This window comes from Tiliqua scincoides, chromosome 6 (assembly GCF_035046505.1).
Source record: "Tiliqua scincoides isolate rTilSci1 chromosome 6, rTilSci1.hap2, whole genome shotgun sequence".
Classification (NCBI taxonomy): Eukaryota; Metazoa; Chordata; class Lepidosauria; order Squamata; family Scincidae; genus Tiliqua; species Tiliqua scincoides.
Window position 1 is genome coordinate 48,548,490 of NC_089826.1, and position 17,883 is coordinate 48,566,372.

At 45.1% G+C, this 17,883-nt stretch overlaps 1 pseudogene; it reads left to right on the forward strand.

The window, feature by feature from the left end:
• Positions 1-742: 742 nt before the first annotated feature.
• Positions 743-862, forward strand: LOC136656574 (5S ribosomal RNA; annotated as a pseudogene).
• Positions 863-17,883: the final 17,021 nt, after the last annotated feature.

Consider the following 17,883-nt stretch of genomic DNA (forward strand, 5'->3'; position numbering starts at 1 on the left):
CTAACCATGTCTACTCAGAAGTGAGTCCTATTTTGTTCGATGGGGCTTACTCTCAGGAAAGTGTGGTTAGGATTGCAGCCTGAGTTGCGGCCCATCCCTGGCAATTACCCCTTCCCATTTCTTTGCATAAATATACAAATGATAGAAATATTATTAGGCTTCTTCCATCCTCTAATAATCCTCCTGTTTCTTGTTCTCCCACACTGATAGAATGAATTACAGTCCTAAGCAGTAAATAATTACAGATTTACTGACAATAGTAGATATTAGTATATTGGAAGCTAAACAAAATATAGCCTCCATTCTGGCAAAATGTATTTTTCAATTTTTAGTAATATTTTTAAAGACGTAAACATCAAAACAGGCTAATTCTTCAAGCATTTTTGTGTAATTGTTTTGTCCCATAAACCAGTGGTTCCCAAAGTGCAAGCCATGACTCTCTGGGGAGCCACAGAAACCAGCCAGAGGGAATGTGGAATCCTCTCAAAAAAAACCTGCCACCCTCTACAATGTATAGGATTGTAGCCCTATTGGGGAGCTACTGCCAATGGTCGAGTAGGTCAAGGGAATTACGGTTGAAAAAGTTTCAGAACCACTGCCATAAACCATAAGGCTGTCCCCTACTTGGTCCTCTTTCCTCTGCCTTAAAACTCATTTAACTCTCTGTTGAATTTAAAGATTGTTTTGAGGTAGGGATTCACATATGTCTGCTACTATAGCAGAGAAAGCAGTGTTGCATTTGACTTACAGCAACTGTTACCCTGCACATGCCTCATCTTGTCTGATCTTGGAAGCTAAGCAGGGTCAGGCCTGGTTAGTACTTGGATGGGAGACCGCCTGGGAATACCTGGTGCTGTAGGCTAATACCATAGTCTTTCGAGACTGAAGGTTGCCCAACCATTTGAATTAGCACCAAGAATAAGCCTGGCATTTAAGAAACTGCTTTTAATAATGGAAGAAAGAAAAGGAAGGAGGAAGCGACAGGAAAGTGCTGTTTCATGCCACTGTTGTTTAGAAGCTTTAATGTTCCATTGCAGGTAGGTGTGTGTGGGTAGCTCTCACTTTGAGAGCTAACAAAAAGTACATTAAATTCTGATATATTCACTTACAGAAAAATCATACACAGTTTTTCCTCTTTTTTGGGTTTTCATTTTCCTGCCCCTGTTTATTATGCTTTTCTTCCTGTCTCTCTAGTGGAACTGATGTCATCCCTCCTCTGAGCAGCCTAAAAAGCTTGAAGGAGATGAAAATTGGACAGCAGTGTTTGCCTCGGTGCTTTCCATTTCTGTCGCAAGAATGAAGGCAATACATGCATCAGCCATTTGCAGATTCCAGGAGAGCCTTGCATGGATGGTCGAGGCATAAAGTGAACGTTTTTCCTTCTCATAAATTAAACCTGAGGCTGAAACTCCACATTTGCTGCCTGACTTTTGCCTCTGCAGTTGTTTTATTCACAAGCCCTAACCAACCACCTGGGAAACTACCGTTCTTCCCACACAAAGAACATATTTAGGCTCAAAGATGCTGAAGGCTGTTGTGTAGCTGTAGTCAAGTGCTAAGAAACAATCCCTTTATCTGCAAAATAAGTTCAGAATCCAAGGGAACTAGCAACATTCTGCGACATTCCTGGAGGACAACCTTCTGCCAACACAGCTGCTAAATTTTGAGACATTTGCACAACTGAGGACACAGAAAACAAGAACCACCTACCCTGTTCCTTCCACTTTCCAGTTGCTTTTCATTGTTACTTCACGTGTTCCTGGCATTCTAAAGTGTGCTGAGACTAATCCTGGTGATTCCTGGCTCCAAGGGAAACCCCCCCCCCGTACCTCCTTCTTTGACCCATGTTTGACGACTCAGAACCTCCTGGTGCTTGAAGCAGCAAGACAAATGTTCCTGCCTCCCCCATCAATTGGTGGTACACCAGCTGTTAGTGAGGACAAGTGGAGCAGAAGTGAACCCATACAGGGCAAACAAAGGAGAGAGTGCTGACTTTATTTCCTCTCCAGCCTTTATTTGGTGCTGTCTAGACCCCAATCATCCTTAGCAAGTGTTATTTTGTCAAGGGTTTTTGCAGTGTGAGAGGTCCTTGGTGGCAGCGGACCTAGAGCTGGGCAAACGGGGCAAATGCCCTGGGTATTGAGCCAGCAAACATCCAGAAGTGCAGTTTAAAACCCTGGGGAAGCCTCAGAATGTTTCCCCAGTTGGTCTGAGAGTTGCACGAGGCTCTATCGCGCTTTGGTGGGGGTGGCTTCATGAATGGGAGGTGACCCATCTGGCAGGCGCGGCTTCACAGACCACTCATGGGAGCAGAGAGGGGTAAATCTGCTTCTGGTCCTTGGTTCTCAAGGGCCACTTATTCTTGTCAAGCTGGAGAGATCAGGGAAGGGCAAACCTTCCTACTCCCCCCCCACCCCCTCAGTCAGAATGTTACTACTGCTGTTACTGCTGATAAACTGCCCAATCCTACCTGGGCCTTACAGTGGCAGATCGCACAATCTAAGACCTGGAAAGAGATGCAAAAATCATCCCATCATTCTGCAGGCCAGCCCATCAGCGCAAAAAGTGAGTGCTGGCAGAGGTTGGCGCCAGGAGCAGTTTGGGTGAGGATCATCAGTGGTTTGGGGGTGTTTTGGGAAGGATCGCTATGCCAAGATCCTATCTCCATGCTGAGATCCTATCCCCTCTTCCCAACTTCCTTGACTCTACTCAGACTTACACCAGCTAAAAAGCTGACAGGTTCAAGGAGATCCATTGGAAGCCAGGCAGCCTACAGGGAGGTAAGTAAAAATGATTTTGACTTACCTCTCCCAGGCAGTCTGGTCACACACACCCCACCCCCACCATAGCATGCAGCGACACTCAGACAGAGGTGCTACATGTTATGGATTCGGCTGTAAGTGGCTCAAAAGGAAGAGTCAAGGGAATTGAGTGCAGCAGGAGTACTGGACAGGCAGCTGATATCTCAATTTGGATTAGCTCAGAAAAAAAAGAGCTGTTTCCATTTTTTAAAATAACCTGACTTAATTTCCAAGACAATCCAGCATGACCCCCTGGGAAGTCACCCATCTCCACTTGCAGCTTAATATTCAAGCACATCCAATTATTAGTCACTTCTAGTTAATTCAACTTAATTTGATATAATATTGTTCTTTTCAGATATCACTGTGTGTGCAAGTAAACGAACAGACAGGCAAATGGGCTGCACAGGTCTCTGGCTTAGAAAATCAAAAAACCTGCACCTCCGCCTGCTTTTTAATCTCTGAGACATGGATTGTGACTTTTTAAAATAATAATCAGCTCACAAAAGCTAAGATCTAAGCTGGTAAAATAGAACGGAAACACCAGAAGCTTGAGGATCACTGGCCTTGTATTAAAGCAATTGAAATGATTCATTTGTCACCATTTTCCTGCTGTAACGATTATGTTTACAACAACAAGAGTTATGTTTAATATGGGGACTCTGCTGACTTTTGTTTTCACAACACATAAAAATAGATTTGCAATTGAGCTTTTGCAAACACAATTTCTCTGAGAACTCCCAGGACCTACACATATTAAGTTATTTTTATTGATTGAGCTTCAGATGTGCACTGAGCACGTCTCAGTTGGTTGAAATCGGAGGAAAAGCATGTTGGAATGATTTGAAACAAGGAAAACCATCTGAAACAGCAATGGAATTGGTTGCAGCTGAAATTTTTAAGGATTAAAAAAAAAAAAAAAAAGACCTGGAAAAAGCACACCAGCATTGAAATGAATCAAAGGGACAGGAACCATGATTGGGCTGACAGTTCAATGTGAAAAATGCCCGGAATTTCTTCCTCGTTTAATTCTATCAAAATCTTTCACTCACAACATTTCTAAAAACCAATCTCAATTCAGGAAGAAAAATCATATAATTATTGTTGGCACACAGAAAAAAAAAATGGCTGAAGTGCTTTGAAGCATCTTAATTGAAGGCTAACAAAACAACCCATCAACCCATGATTCCAGAATATGAAGATTTATGTCCCAATCCTATGGGCCTTCTACAACAGCAGAACTTCAGTTCTGTTATTGTAAAAGGCCCAGCAATGGCACAAGCATCAAGCAGCTGCCAGACCATTCAGCATCAACAGCTCCATGTGCCCTCTACCAAGGATGGCTGTGCCAAACCTGCTAAATTGGTGGCATGGACATGTTGTGCATGAGGAGGGAGAGGTTTGTAGGTCTTTTTTTGGGGGGAAGGGGGGGTGGGTAGATCCTAGCAGCAGTGACTTATGCCAGGATTCGCTTCCTCCTTTCCCAGTCTGCCCTGCCCCTTTCTCTCCACAGACTTACACCAGCTACATAGCTGGTGTGGGTCAGAGAAGACCCATAGGTCTTACCTCTCATTGGATTTCTGGTACCCTCCACCACCACTGGGTGCAGTATATGTTCTATCAGTGTGGCTGCATCACAGACAATGGTAAGGGATAGGACTGGGCTGTTAAACTCTTTTAATTATTCTGGGGTCTGCTTTTCTGTCAAAATGACCCTCTCTACAAGGGGTTTCTTATTCATTTATATGGAGGGAACAATAATGCACATGCAAAGAAATGTATGTGTAGAATGCATCTGCAGCAGTGCATGAGGAATCATTGAGCATAGGAAGTTTGTGTCTATATTGTAATACCCATCAGCCTCTGCATAGGTGCAGAGTTAATTGAATTGCAGCTTGGATAGAGAGGCAAATAAATACTGTTAGCATACTGAGAGTCATGCAAGAGTGCAAACAAACAAACAAATATATCTGAGGTTGTCAGGACCCAGACTGGCCTGATGCAAACAATGCGTTCAAAGCAGGCTGGTGTACACATGTCAAAAGAGGCATACCATGTTCCAAGGAGCAGATGATGTGGTCTAAGATGGACTGGTGATGGTCAGGTTCCAATACGGTCAATCAAGGATCCAAGAACCAGAGATAGATAAAGTCTCAGATGACCCAATTGCAGGTGGGACAAACAGGGATCCAAGACTCAGAAACAGATAATATGGTCCAAGATAACTTAGATTCTGGAGTGAGACGGAGGTGTTAACACACCTTATCCCACAGATAAGAAGATCATTACTCTCAGGAGCCAATCCTACAATGATTCATCTTACTAGGAGCCCAATCCTATGCATGTCTACTCAGAAGTGAGTTTCATCATAGTTTTTATGGGGCTTACTCCCAGGTAAGTGTAGATAGGATTTGTTGCAGCCTTGGTTCCCTGGGCTGCAGTAGTTAGCTGCAATTTCCCTGCAGGTTGTTTTTGGGGTCTGCATGGGCATTGTGAAGCAGCAAAGCTTAGGCTAACTAGTCCATCCTCTGTGAACTGCCATGGTGGTGGAGCAAATGAGGCCTCAGGCAGTTGAGATACTCCAGCCCCTTCAGAAGAAAAAAAAATTATTATTATTGTTGGTCACTTTGCCTTTATTGCAGGAAAGTATTGCAGCCCTGCATACTCATTTTATACCCTTACAGGCAAACATCCTGTTAAAAACGACTGGTTCCACCGCTGTCTTAACTAATGGATTATGGGTTCATAAACAACCGCATCTTCTCCTTTATAGGTATACACTTTGATGTTATTTTCCAGCTTGTTAAATCCTTCTAACTTTATTGTCTCCTGCTTTTAAGAAATTTTTTATTATAGCTCTTTTCATCCTCTTCTAATAACTCCATTTTGCATGTGTTGAAGTTGTTAGCCCCAATGGCTCGGCTCATTCCTTCCCCCCCCTAATAAAACTAACCTTTTATCCTAGTTCATCACCTGCCAAATTTCTGTTCCCGAGAAGAACTTTACATTGTGTCCTTTTATGTGCATATGCAATAAAATTTATCTTTTCTTCAGATAGGTAGCATGGCTACAGCAAAGCCAACTGCTTTTGTCTGATAGCTTTCTAAAAAGTACATTAAATATATCGACGACCTAATCCAATGGGTGTGGAATACACATTCTGCCAGCATAAAACACTTTGGGGCCGCCGCTAGCATTGCTCCACCAGTGTGTGCAGCCTGGCCACTGCTGCAAGCAACAAGCGACCACGTCCATGGAACAAGGGCACCCACCAGTGCAAGTAAGGCTGCACAGGGGGACAAAGGGAGGCAAGGAGAGATGGAATGGGGCAGAACAGGGAGGAGAATGGATTAGGTGAGTCAGGCCCAGTTCAGCAGTAGCAGCACCTGCCAAATCCTAACCCCTTTCCCGGGCCTGTTCCACCTTAAAGGGTCAAGGTGAACCTGCATCATCTATATCGCTGATACAGGTCCGAATTGACCCATGGTGTTAGCTGGGGCTTACTCTGGAACAGATATTCCCTTACCCTGAGGAGGCTTCACCATGTCAAAACTCCCCTGCAGAATACAGCAGCTGCCACATTGGTGCTGCTGCATTGCCACATGGGGAATTATGGTCGATTGCACCATGCACCAAGAGTAAAGGGGGAAAGAGTTGCAAGTAGTCTCTGGCTATTGTGGCAGCCTGGTGGAGAATGTGTTTTGGGGTTGGGAGCCAGAAATGGAAGGGGACTAGACCTGCCTGTTTCGGTTTGTTGCTGGAGCATTTCTACATCTCCAGGCATAGGGGGCCAGGAAGAGAAGTGGGAAGAGGCTTCTCTCTCTATTCTCTTTCCATAATTACCATCATAGCACTGCTGTGCTTTATTGTGTCACTATGGTCAGTAGAGTGAGATAGGGGTTGAAAGGCTGATTTGCAGTCCACTCTATCTCATGATCTGCACATTGTGTGGACCCACATTGCTGCAGGCACTCCATTGATGCACGGCTCACTGCCAACAATGCAGTAGCCAGTAACTCCACCCCAGCAGCATCAACAGGCTGTAGACCAGCCATCAGTGCAGGTAGGTTGTGACGGGGGCAGATTGGGGTAGGATTGGGCTGAGCTAAGTGTGGATTGGGGATGAGTTGGGGCAGCATCCAAGGGATCTTATGCCCCCATCTCAGACCCAACATGTTCCCTTCGGCCTAACAGATTTATACCAGAAAGATAGCTTGTCTAGATCTTAGGCCCATTAGTGACTAGGGAGCAGTGGAGAAGATGTCGGTCAGCCTGGTTCCCAGCAGGCCCACAGCATGCAGCAGTTGTTGTTATCAGTAGTGCTGCATGGGCTGCCAGAGGATAGCATTGGAGCATTAGTAAATAACTCAGATTGGTAATAAAATAAATGTATTTCTTGAGTTTTGAGAAGCAATTGGCCTTTTTCTCAGACATTGTGACAAGAGAGTGGGGAAAAGCCACCCATCCCGAGTACACATTCTTCCATTTCACCTGTGGGTGACATTCAGTTTAAGTGGGTGACAGATTGTAAGACAATAATGTTTTTCTAGTACCTGTTTAACTTAAAGAACAAAAACATAACCTTGGTTTTTGTATCCATTCAGAACCACTATTACAGAGAAAATGAACATACCGCAGATGGAATACAACAGAGTACATATAGCACATACAGCAGAGAGTTAATGGAATACAGCCGAGAACATACAGCAGAGTGAATGAAATAAACACACAGCAGATGGAAGAAAGCCTGCAGCAATACGCTAACAGGGATTGAGGGCCCAATCATACAGCCCTCCAGCGCCAGCGCTGAGCCCCAGCAACATTGCTGGGTGTCGTAAATGTGCCATAAAGCATGCTTATGGCACCCTGTGAAGAGGGAGCACCCGCGCTGGGCCCAGCATCAGATGGACATCACCCATAGCAAGGCAAGAGTTCCGGGTGGTCGTAAGGGCCTTTGAAATTGGGGGAAGCATTCTGGGACAGGTGGAAGGTGGGGAGGGCAGAGCAAGTGATTGGCCCAGTAGGGAGTGGGACCTCTGGAGCCCTGCTCCACCAGATGCTGTCCTCCATGTCAGGCTGACATGGAGGTTCTTTTCTCTGCACTGGCAAAATAGCCGGTGCAAACTTGAGAAGCCCTATTGCAGGGCCTGGGGCTTTCCTTGGGAAAGGAGATGAAAGTCCCCTTTCATACAGTGGTCACCATTTTTGGTGCTGCTGCACCCAGCGGCACCACCAGAGACTGCCCACTTTACTAATCACAATGGCCTTCCTTCTGAGTAAAACAACACCATTTTCAAATACTTCTACACATACAATAATAAGATAGTGCATAGGTCACAAATGTACCACAACCATGGTTGAGAGATTGGGGGCTTTAATACTCCCCCCACAGTGGTTCTGATCCCAATGATGGCCCTCAAATACTAATGGTAATGGAAGAAAACCTTAATAAGAATAACTGCAGCAACATTTTGCTGTGAGACTGATTTATATATCTATATATACACTGTATAAATAGATGGATTCAGTTCTGGGTGTATAAAAAAATGTAAAATGATAAATTATATTTATTCAGTAATGTTGTTAATATAATCTTGTGCTTAGTTCAGTAATGTTTTCCCTCTAAGTCTGGCCTAATGTAGTGGATTTATTGTCCATGTCAATTTCAGGTGTTTTTTGTACCCTTCTATATATCAGTGCTGCTCAGTTGAAACACCGATTATTCTTCCTTGCTGAAATAATTAACTTCCATTGGTTTTCACTTAATTACTTTTGCACTTTACCATCCAGGTCACCTCACCTTTTTATTTTTTTTGAACTGTGGTGACATTTTGCCTTGTCTGTTTGAACACCAAATTTAATATTGTTTGAAAATATATTTTACCAGCTTTGTTCAAAACAATCAGTATTTAGTTCATTGGAATTGCCTTCTCTGGGGTGCAGTTTGTTATCCTTTACTGCAGGGGTGTCAAACACCAGCCTGGGGGCCATTTGCAGCTGTCGATGACCCCCAACACAGGCCACAGGGAACCCCCAGTCTCCAATGAGCCTCTGACCCATCAGAGACTAGAAGTGTTAAACATCCATTTGGTAAATTGTCCTGATCCAGAACATGTCCTACCTGGCATGCATAATGGAGACTTGGCTGGACAAAGCAGGAGGGAGGGGGCCTTTCCCAGTTTTTGTCCATCCAGTTTCTGCGTAATGCAGCAGCCACAGCAGGGTCACAATAGTTTACCTCTCTGCCTTGGTACTCTGTCCAGCAATTTACTGGGTTTGAATATCTTCACATGATGTTGACTGAGTGAAACAGATTGGGATCCTGTTGGTGTACTGCCTGCCCTTCTACCCAACAGCTTCCTTGCCTAACTGGCCAGGGTGATTTCTGGTGTGGTATTAGCACATCCCTTGTTATTGGTTTCTGAGGACTTCAGCGGTCATGCTGTTTTGCCAATTCCCCAGTCCAAGCTTCACCTAGAGAACCTATGCCTGCTTTGAACTAATTAGCTCCCCTGTGTTCCCCAACAGTGACCCTACCTCTGCCCTCAGAATTGCTAGACCCCTCTACCCAGATAGCTCACCTGTTCAACCTGCAGAGGTCCCTTCCTCCCCTCTCCAGCCAGCAGCTACTCTAGCCACCACAGCAACAACTTGGTCCTTAGCAGGTCTTGGGAGTAGCAGCCACACACTAATCTCCAGTGACTCCAGCAGTCTCTGTTCCAGCAATCCTCAGAAGTCCATTTGCCCATCTGTCCATTAGTCAGTCTGTCAGTCAGTAGATCTAGTAGTCCATTAGTTCAGTTCTCTCCTCCAAGCTCCTTACCTTCTGCGCTCTCAATCTCACCAAACTCCTTCTTTCTATACCCACCAAACTCTCCCTTCTCCAGGTCCTACTTTTATCCCTTAATGTCCTGGTTGCCTCTAGCAGCTGCAGCTGCCACTGCTAGTTAGAGCCCTGGAGTTAACCCCATGCTTGCCTGCCAGAGCAAGGGGCCACTGTTGACACCACACCATATCTCCTAGAGGGATTTTGTGCATTTCTATTACACATGCCAAAGCCTCTGGACTGGAAGAAGCTTAGGACTTCATGACCACCATGGTCTGGCTTAGGAAGTTTCTGTCCCAACACATGTGCTGGAGACACACTTTCAACCTTGCATTTACGCTGTGCTGATAGATGATGATCTGGGCACGGAGAATAGTATCAACCCAATCCTATATTTCCCACCATTTAATGCTGTGCAGTCACTTGGACAGAGCATGAACTTTATGCTATGGGGGGAGGGGCGACCAGACAGTTTGGGAGAGGTAAGTAAAATATTTTTGTACTTACCTCTCCATAGGCCATTTGGGAGTCAATTGGTCTCCTTGGATCTATGCCAGCTATTTCGCTGATGTCAGTCTGAGGAGAGGCAGGGGTGCATTGGACTTGGAAAATGGGAACAGGATATGGCATGCACTGCTGCTTCCAAGATTCACCTCTGAACCACTCCTGCCCTTCCCAGTCCCCTGAACTGCCCATGACCTCCCGCCACCTGCACCTTACCTACTCTGATGCAGCCTGAGGGCGCAATCTCAACCCCCTTATGTCAGTTCTTCCCAGCACTGGCATAGTGGTGCTAATGGACATCCTGCAGTTGGGTGTCACTCGCAGAGGCCTCCTCAAAGTAAGGGAATGTTTGTTCCCTTATCTCAGAGCTGCATTGCCCTTATGTCAGTGCTGGAAAGCACTGACATAAGGGGTTAGAATTGCGCCCTGAGTCTATCTCTGATGGGTGCACACAGCCTCTGGCAATTTGCACCAGCAGCCCCAATGTACACAACAATGGTACAGCATTTATGGCACTTCAATGGTGCTTATGGCAGCAAATTGTGAGATCCATTATTATAAATGCCCAAAAGGATTGAGCTGTAAGATCATTCCTTATTCATGTAGATCAATTTTGGTAATTTGAATCCTAAACATGTCTACTCAGAAGTAAATCTCACTGTATTCAATAGGACTTACTCCCAGGTAAGTGTGCACAGGATTGTACTGTTAGTTTCAGAATGCTTTATGGTCAACTATGTTCATTTTGGCAGACCGTTTTTAAGATATTTGATTATTATTATTATTATTAAGAATATACAATAAACATGTTTGATTAACAGTGCAATCCTAGGTACATCTACTTAAAGGAGGGTTGTTGTTGTTGTTTGGTGTGTGTGTGGTCTTCATTCATTCATTCATTCTAAAATCTCCCCAATGATCTTAAGCATGTCTGCTATTGTATTGATTTAAAAAAAAAAAATCACCTGACATACTGATTAAATGATTCACACTTCAGGAAGTGCTGCCTGCATAAGGTCTTTTTTCATCTAAGTCTCAAGAGTCTGGAAAATAAGGAAGGAGAAAAGAAGTTGAAAAGATTGTTTAACACATTAATGCATCCTGCCTTAGTTCGTTGCTCCTCTACAGTCTTCAGTGCCATAACTTTGAATCCCATTGTGGGTTCAACCTGAGAGACCCTGGTGAACTTCTGAATTTATATCACATTGCCATGGAGGTCATTTTTCTTGGTGATCAGGTGCGTGATTGTTTCTGGAGAGAAAAAAAGAAAAAAAATAGGTAGTGTTTTACAGTCTTTGAGTATAGCAACCCATTACTGACTGAAAGGCTGATACGAACCGAGTTTGCTGCTGGGTGAATGTGAAATTATTCAATTTCTACCTTTCTCAGCAGGTGTAGCAACAGGTAGATATTGGCAAAAGATAACAGGAATAATTTTCTTTTGACATACAAGCACAGGAATAAGAGACAGGATTTATTCCTCTCTCTCTCCCCCGCCCTATTCCACCCGTATTCACTCCCACAGTAGAGTAAGACAAATATGTAAACATACATGTAAGCAACTTTTAAGTGCACATTTTGATTGCTTTTCATTCTACCATAGATACATAGTCTATAATAAATTTTATGTATATCTGCAAGATTCCACAGACCTTGGCTGTGAACCTGGGACCCTGCAAAAAATGTTTCATTTGGGCCCGGTGGCTCCAAAGGCCCTGAATCTTCCTACCCCACCTCTCCCTTTAACAAACTAACCCCTAAACTGAAGTTCATATTCTTGCTGGTGCTAACATTAAAACTTAACATTCTTTCTCTGCCTCACTCTCCACCCCACCCCCCCACCCCCAGAGAAAAAGATCATGAAGATGTGTTACTTCTCTCTAGGAATCTTCACTTTCTCTGGGAAAGTGAAGAACCATTTTCTCTCTGGGAAAATGGTTTAGGGCTTTTTGTCCCCCTTTTAAAGTTTAAATCTTTCAGGCTTCTAACCTTCAGTGAGTACCTACAACCCTCCATCTTCAATGTTGGTGGTCCCAGTGGCATCACCAGTAGGGTGCAGAGGGTGTGTGCTACACTGGTGATGCTCACAGGGAGGTGACACCACTGGCCAAAAATTTTTAAATCTTGTTATTTTTGAATAATACCAACATGTTATACAGGTCCAACCTTGTTATACACAGATTTTTTTATACACAAATTTAACTCAACACGAATGTGCTGATCCCTGGAGAAGGGGGAAAAAATGCATCCCTTTAAAAATCACAGTTTTAAAAAAAACTGCTTTTATTACTGTTACTCCCTGCTGCACCAACTGAAAGTGCACTGGATCTGCGTGGGGAGGGGGATTAGAAAGGTCTTCTGAGGGACCTCAGGGACCTGAACATTTGCTCACTTACCCAGGGGAAAGCCTCCACTTCCTTCAGGGGATTCCTTGGATCTATACCTGATGTTTAGCAGGTATAAATCTGAGGCATGTAATGGTGGTGGTAAGATCCATCTGCAAGAGGGATCTGAAGGCCTTAGGGATGGACCTCAACAAGTGGGAAACCCTGGCCTCTGAGCGGCCCGCTTGGAGGCAGGCTGTGCAGCATGGCCTTTCCCAGTTTGAAGAGACACTTGGCCAACAGTCTGAGGCTAAGAGGCAAAGAAGGAAGGCCCATAGCCAGGGAGACAGACCAGGGACAGACTGCACTTGCTCCCGGTGTGGAAGGGATTGTCACTCCCGGATTGGCCTTTTCAGCCACACTAGACGCTGTGCCAGAACCACCTTTCAGAGCGCGATACCATAGTCTTTCGAGACTGAAGGTTGCCAATACAAGGGAGACAGACAGGATATTGTTGCATGTGAGTGCCGCCAATACCTCTCCCTTTATCACCTCCCTCCCCTCCCCCATTTCAGTCTCTATTCCCTGTTCCACCCCTTCCTGCCTTATTCCACCCTTGCCCCTGTCGTACCTACATATGTAGGACTCTAGCTCTGCCATCTGATGCAGCAGTGTACCTAAATTGGCCATTTTATGATAGCAGAAACGCTCTGCTGTCATCAAGCCCTCCATGTTACGATTTGGCCGTAATAGTGTTTAGCTAAGGGTTGAGGAGGACCAACCGAAGGCTTTCACTGAGTTCAGTCAATCACAGGCAGGTAGAGAGTTAAAATGTAAAGAGGGTTTATTAAAAATATAGGGGGATTGATATAAGGAGCAAATAATAAATCAGTTTGGCTTTTAATAAATCAACCAACCTTCTAAGGTGGTTGGTGGGCCTGGATGCCTGATTGACTGATGTGTGCCAATCTCATTAGGTAGGTTGGATACTGCTATCACCATGAATCAAGAGGAAGAAAACAATGAACCCACAAAACTGTCTACAGGTGGAGCCTGTTTATCCACGGACCTGAGTGGAGCCAGACTGGGCCCCACTTGAGCCCTCTGGAGGCAACCATAGCTGAGCACAGCTCCAGTAGCCTCTGGAGAAGTGGCCTCCAAGGTTTTGGGGGGCCTTTCTGAGGGCTGTGGAAGCTGTGCTTCAGTCATGTCTGGAGCTCTTCTGAGGCCCGTGGAGGTGGTGCACAGTCTTTATGGGCCTCAGAAAGGCCTATAGCGATCCTAGAAGGGCAGTTCACCTGAAAACTGCAAGTGCCATTCTAGGACCTCTGGAGGCCATTCGAGACCCGTGGAGGCTGCACATGGCCTCCACAGGCCTCAGAACAGCTCCAAACATGACCGGAGCAAGGCTCTGGTTGCATTCGGAGCTCAGGGGACCCCAAAACCCACCTGATTTGATTTCACATGGAATTCAGTATCCACAAGGGTTCCAAGAACGGAACTCTCGCGGATAAGGAGGATCCACCAGTACTTGCCTGTGTGGTCTTTCTGCAATGGCTCTGATTGTCACAGGGAAGCCTTTTTTTCTATTGGACCTTATGCTGTGGGTTTCCTAAATGGAAACAGATTGAAGAAAAGAAGGGAACAAGGAGAGGACAATTATCACAGAGTCACAGCTTGAAATGGTCATAGCTAGGAAATAAAAGTGAACTATAATATATATAATATAACTGGATTTAAGGTGAAGAAAAGAACTGTATAATTTTTTACATTAGAAAAAAAACACTCTAAGAGTTATTCATTCTCAGGCAGGTATTGCATCCATCAGCATCTTCTTGAGAGAAGACAAAAATCTTTCTATTGATGCAATCCAGGCAAGCAACATTTCTTGTAAAAGATTCTTTGTCATCATCAAAAGGTAATAGAAACTTTGACAAGACTTTTTTTTTTTTTTTAACACAATATACTGTCTAATCTCTTTAGGCTACCAGGGGGTCGATCATATGAATGCCTGACAACTACTTAGCAGCATGTTCTCTTACAGCCTTAGCAAACACATTGGACATACGTCTTAAGCGATAAAACTGGATGGCAATTAATCAAATTTAAAAAAAATGTCCTTCAATAATTTGATCTCAAAAACTAAAACGACAGGGAGAAAAACCGCAGACCGTTTTTTCACAAGTAGCAATGATCCATGGAAATAAGACATTGGCTTTTCTGGAGATACGTGCCCCACCAACTCATAACCTCTAATTTATTTAGTTGGTTCTGACACCTATTCTGACCTGGTGGCTAAGAAAAGGTCACAGTGCTGTACTATGTGAAATTTCTCTTGTTCTAAGCATTGTTAAGTCAGAAGATCTCGTTTAAGAAATTTCCTTATACACAGACATCTGTTTTCCTTACCATTCCAACACTATCTAACCCCAGTAGCTTGACAGCCCAATCTTATCCCATGCTGGCACACAGGATGCAGGGCTACCAGTGCAGCAGCTGCTAAATCCTATGTATCAGCAGGAGAGCACGACAGCCAGGAGAAAAAACTTTACTCACCTCTCCAGCTACTGCCTGGTCCCCTATGGTTGTTTTGGTTGATCCATGGTGGCCATGCCAGGACATCACACACAAACACAAATCCACACTCACTAACTTCATTGATGGACCAGCTTTGATTATGTGGCTCAGGGTGAAATAGAGCAGTGAATGGTCACTGATGAAAATTCTCCATTATTATTTGATCCTCTTGAAGGGCTCAAGAGTTACCATGGGGCTGCTAGAGGGAAATCAATGTCTAAGTATCACCTTGTGACTGACTGGTGCAACTGAACTCAGTTGGATCAGAAGAAATGGAAAGCAAAATAATATCATAATCACGTCAATGTTTCTCCATTCAAAAATGTTGTGCAGTCAACTAGAACAAACCAGTCCATGAAACCCATTATTCTTCATTAATATAGGCAAGATCTGCATGCTTTTGATTCAATTCACAAAATGTTCTGTTTCAGTGATGCACACTCAGTTCTTTGTTCAAATATTTCCTTCCCCAGGATTCTAATTTTCAGTCTTTGTTCATTTATGTGAGTCTGTGAAAAGCTCTGGAGCAAACCCTTTACAATATCCTACCTTTCTGCTTCCTTTAGAAATGCCTTTTCACTCTTGCAGAATTCTGTTGTTATGCCCTGTCTGTCAAGGTACATCTCTGCAGTTGGACTCATTGATCTTTTTCCCTTTGTTTCATCTGAGCTATATGGAGCCTGTTGTACAGCTAATAACAATGTTAGAATCCATCACTTTTCAGAGGTTATTGCCTCCTCTGTTCCACTTACATTAGGAGTGTGCAAGTCTGCCAGCTTTCAGGTGTGCAGTGACAGGAGTTAATTTCATTCCCATTAAAAGGTATAATTGTTACAGCACCATGCGTTGTTCAGACCTTGACACACTCTTTCCAATAAAATGCAGCAAATTGTAGCTTTTGGCTACATTTGATGTTTTAAACCTTGCTTGACTTTTCTGTTTTCAGGACAAAGATAAGGGAGTTAAAAAATAAATAAATAAAAATAGGCAGAAATCCATCTCCTTGGGCCCCAATCCTAATCAGGTACACACTGGATCCTATGGTGGGGAAGCAGTCTTAGAGGTCTCCTCAAGGTAAGGGAACTTTCAATCCCTTACCTTGGAGAAAATCTCAGCTCGCCCATGGGTCTCCATGGTTCTGCACCAGCTATTTTGCTGACATAGGAGTATAACAATGGCAGTGTGGGAGAAGGGTAAAATCTGACTGCACATGAATGCCATGATCCCACTCCTTCCTCCCCCATTTCACTTCCTTCCTCACCCCCACCTAGAAGTTACCCTGTTTCCCCCTTCCTCCACCATCCCTCCCACTGCCCAGCTCCACCTCTGTCTTGCCCCACTGGCACCAGTGGACAGTGTCTTTGCAGCTGGGGAGTGTGTGGCCACCAGCAACTCTGCTGGTGGCCTTGTTGTGATCACCAGTAGTGTCACCTAGTGCAATGACATGTGTTACATGCCAGGATTCAGAGACTCCCACATGGATCTTGCCACCTTCGCCTGTGTTCTCTCTGCAGAGCACTTCTAAGTGAAATCCTGCAAAGTCTGGCACATGGAGAAGCAGTAATGAGATTACTTCACTCTTTGGTTCATATAAGAGCACAAACAGTTATCTTACTTAGCCTATAGAGTCTCTACCATTTCTTTATAATTGACAAAGGGAAACAATAGAATTATCTCTCAGTCCACAAGGCTTACAAGCTTTTCCCAATATTAGACTAGGAATGGGTGAATGTATGGGACTGTCTTCTACTGAATCAGACCATTGATCCTTGTAGCTCAATATCATTTACATTGACTGGCAGTGGGTCACCAGGGTTGTTTTTCATGTCCACTTTGGAGATACAGGTGTTGCAGCAGCCAAGATTGCAGGGACGGGGAGGGGGAGTTGCAATGGTCTATCGTGAGTCCATCTCCCTCACCAGGTGCCCTGTCCAGCAGTCTGCTGGGTTCGAGTGCCTGCATGTTGTGTTGAGAGGACCGGACAGGATTGGGATTCTGGTGGTGTACCGCCCGCCCTGCTGCCCAACAGTCTCCCTGCCTGAGCTGACAGGGGTGATCTCGGGGGTGGCATTGGAGGCCCCCCGCCTATTAGTGCTGGGGGACTTCAATGTGCATGCCGAGGCCCCTGCGTCAGGTGCAGCTCAGGATTTCATGGCCGCCATGACAACCATGGGCCTGTCCCAGAAGATCTTGGCCCCAACACATACTGCAGGACACGTGCTGGACCTGGTGTTTACAGCTGGGCACAGGGGCAGTGATCTGGACATAGAGGAGATCAAGATCACTCCGTTGTCATGGACAGATCACTTCCTGGTAAGGTTTAGGCTTGTTGCAACTTCCTACCTCCGCAGAGGCGGGGGACCGTTTTCTATGGTCCGCCCCCGGAGGCTAATGGATCCTGAAGGTTTCCTGAGGGCTCTGGGGGATTTCCCCACTGCCAAGACTGGCGTCTCATCTGAGGCCCTGGTTGACCTCTGGAATGGGGAAATGACCAGGGCAGTGGATGAGATTGCTCCGGAGCGACCTCTGCCACGTCGCAGACTCGGAGCGGCTCCTTGGTTCACTGAGGAGCTGCGAAGGATGAAGCGGCAGGGCAGGCATCTAGAGCGACAGTGGCAGAAAACTCGGGATGAATCCGATCGGACACGGAGTACAGCCCATTACAGAGCCTATTCCGTGGCGGTGGTAGCAGCGAAGAGATCATTCTTCTCTGCTACCATTGCGTCTGCTGACAACCGTCCGGCAGAGCTGTTCCGTGTGGTGCGGGGCCTCCTCCATCAGCCCCCCCCCAGTAGACCAGGAGGAATACACGGTCAGCCGCTGTGACGTGTTTGCGCAACATTTTGCAGAT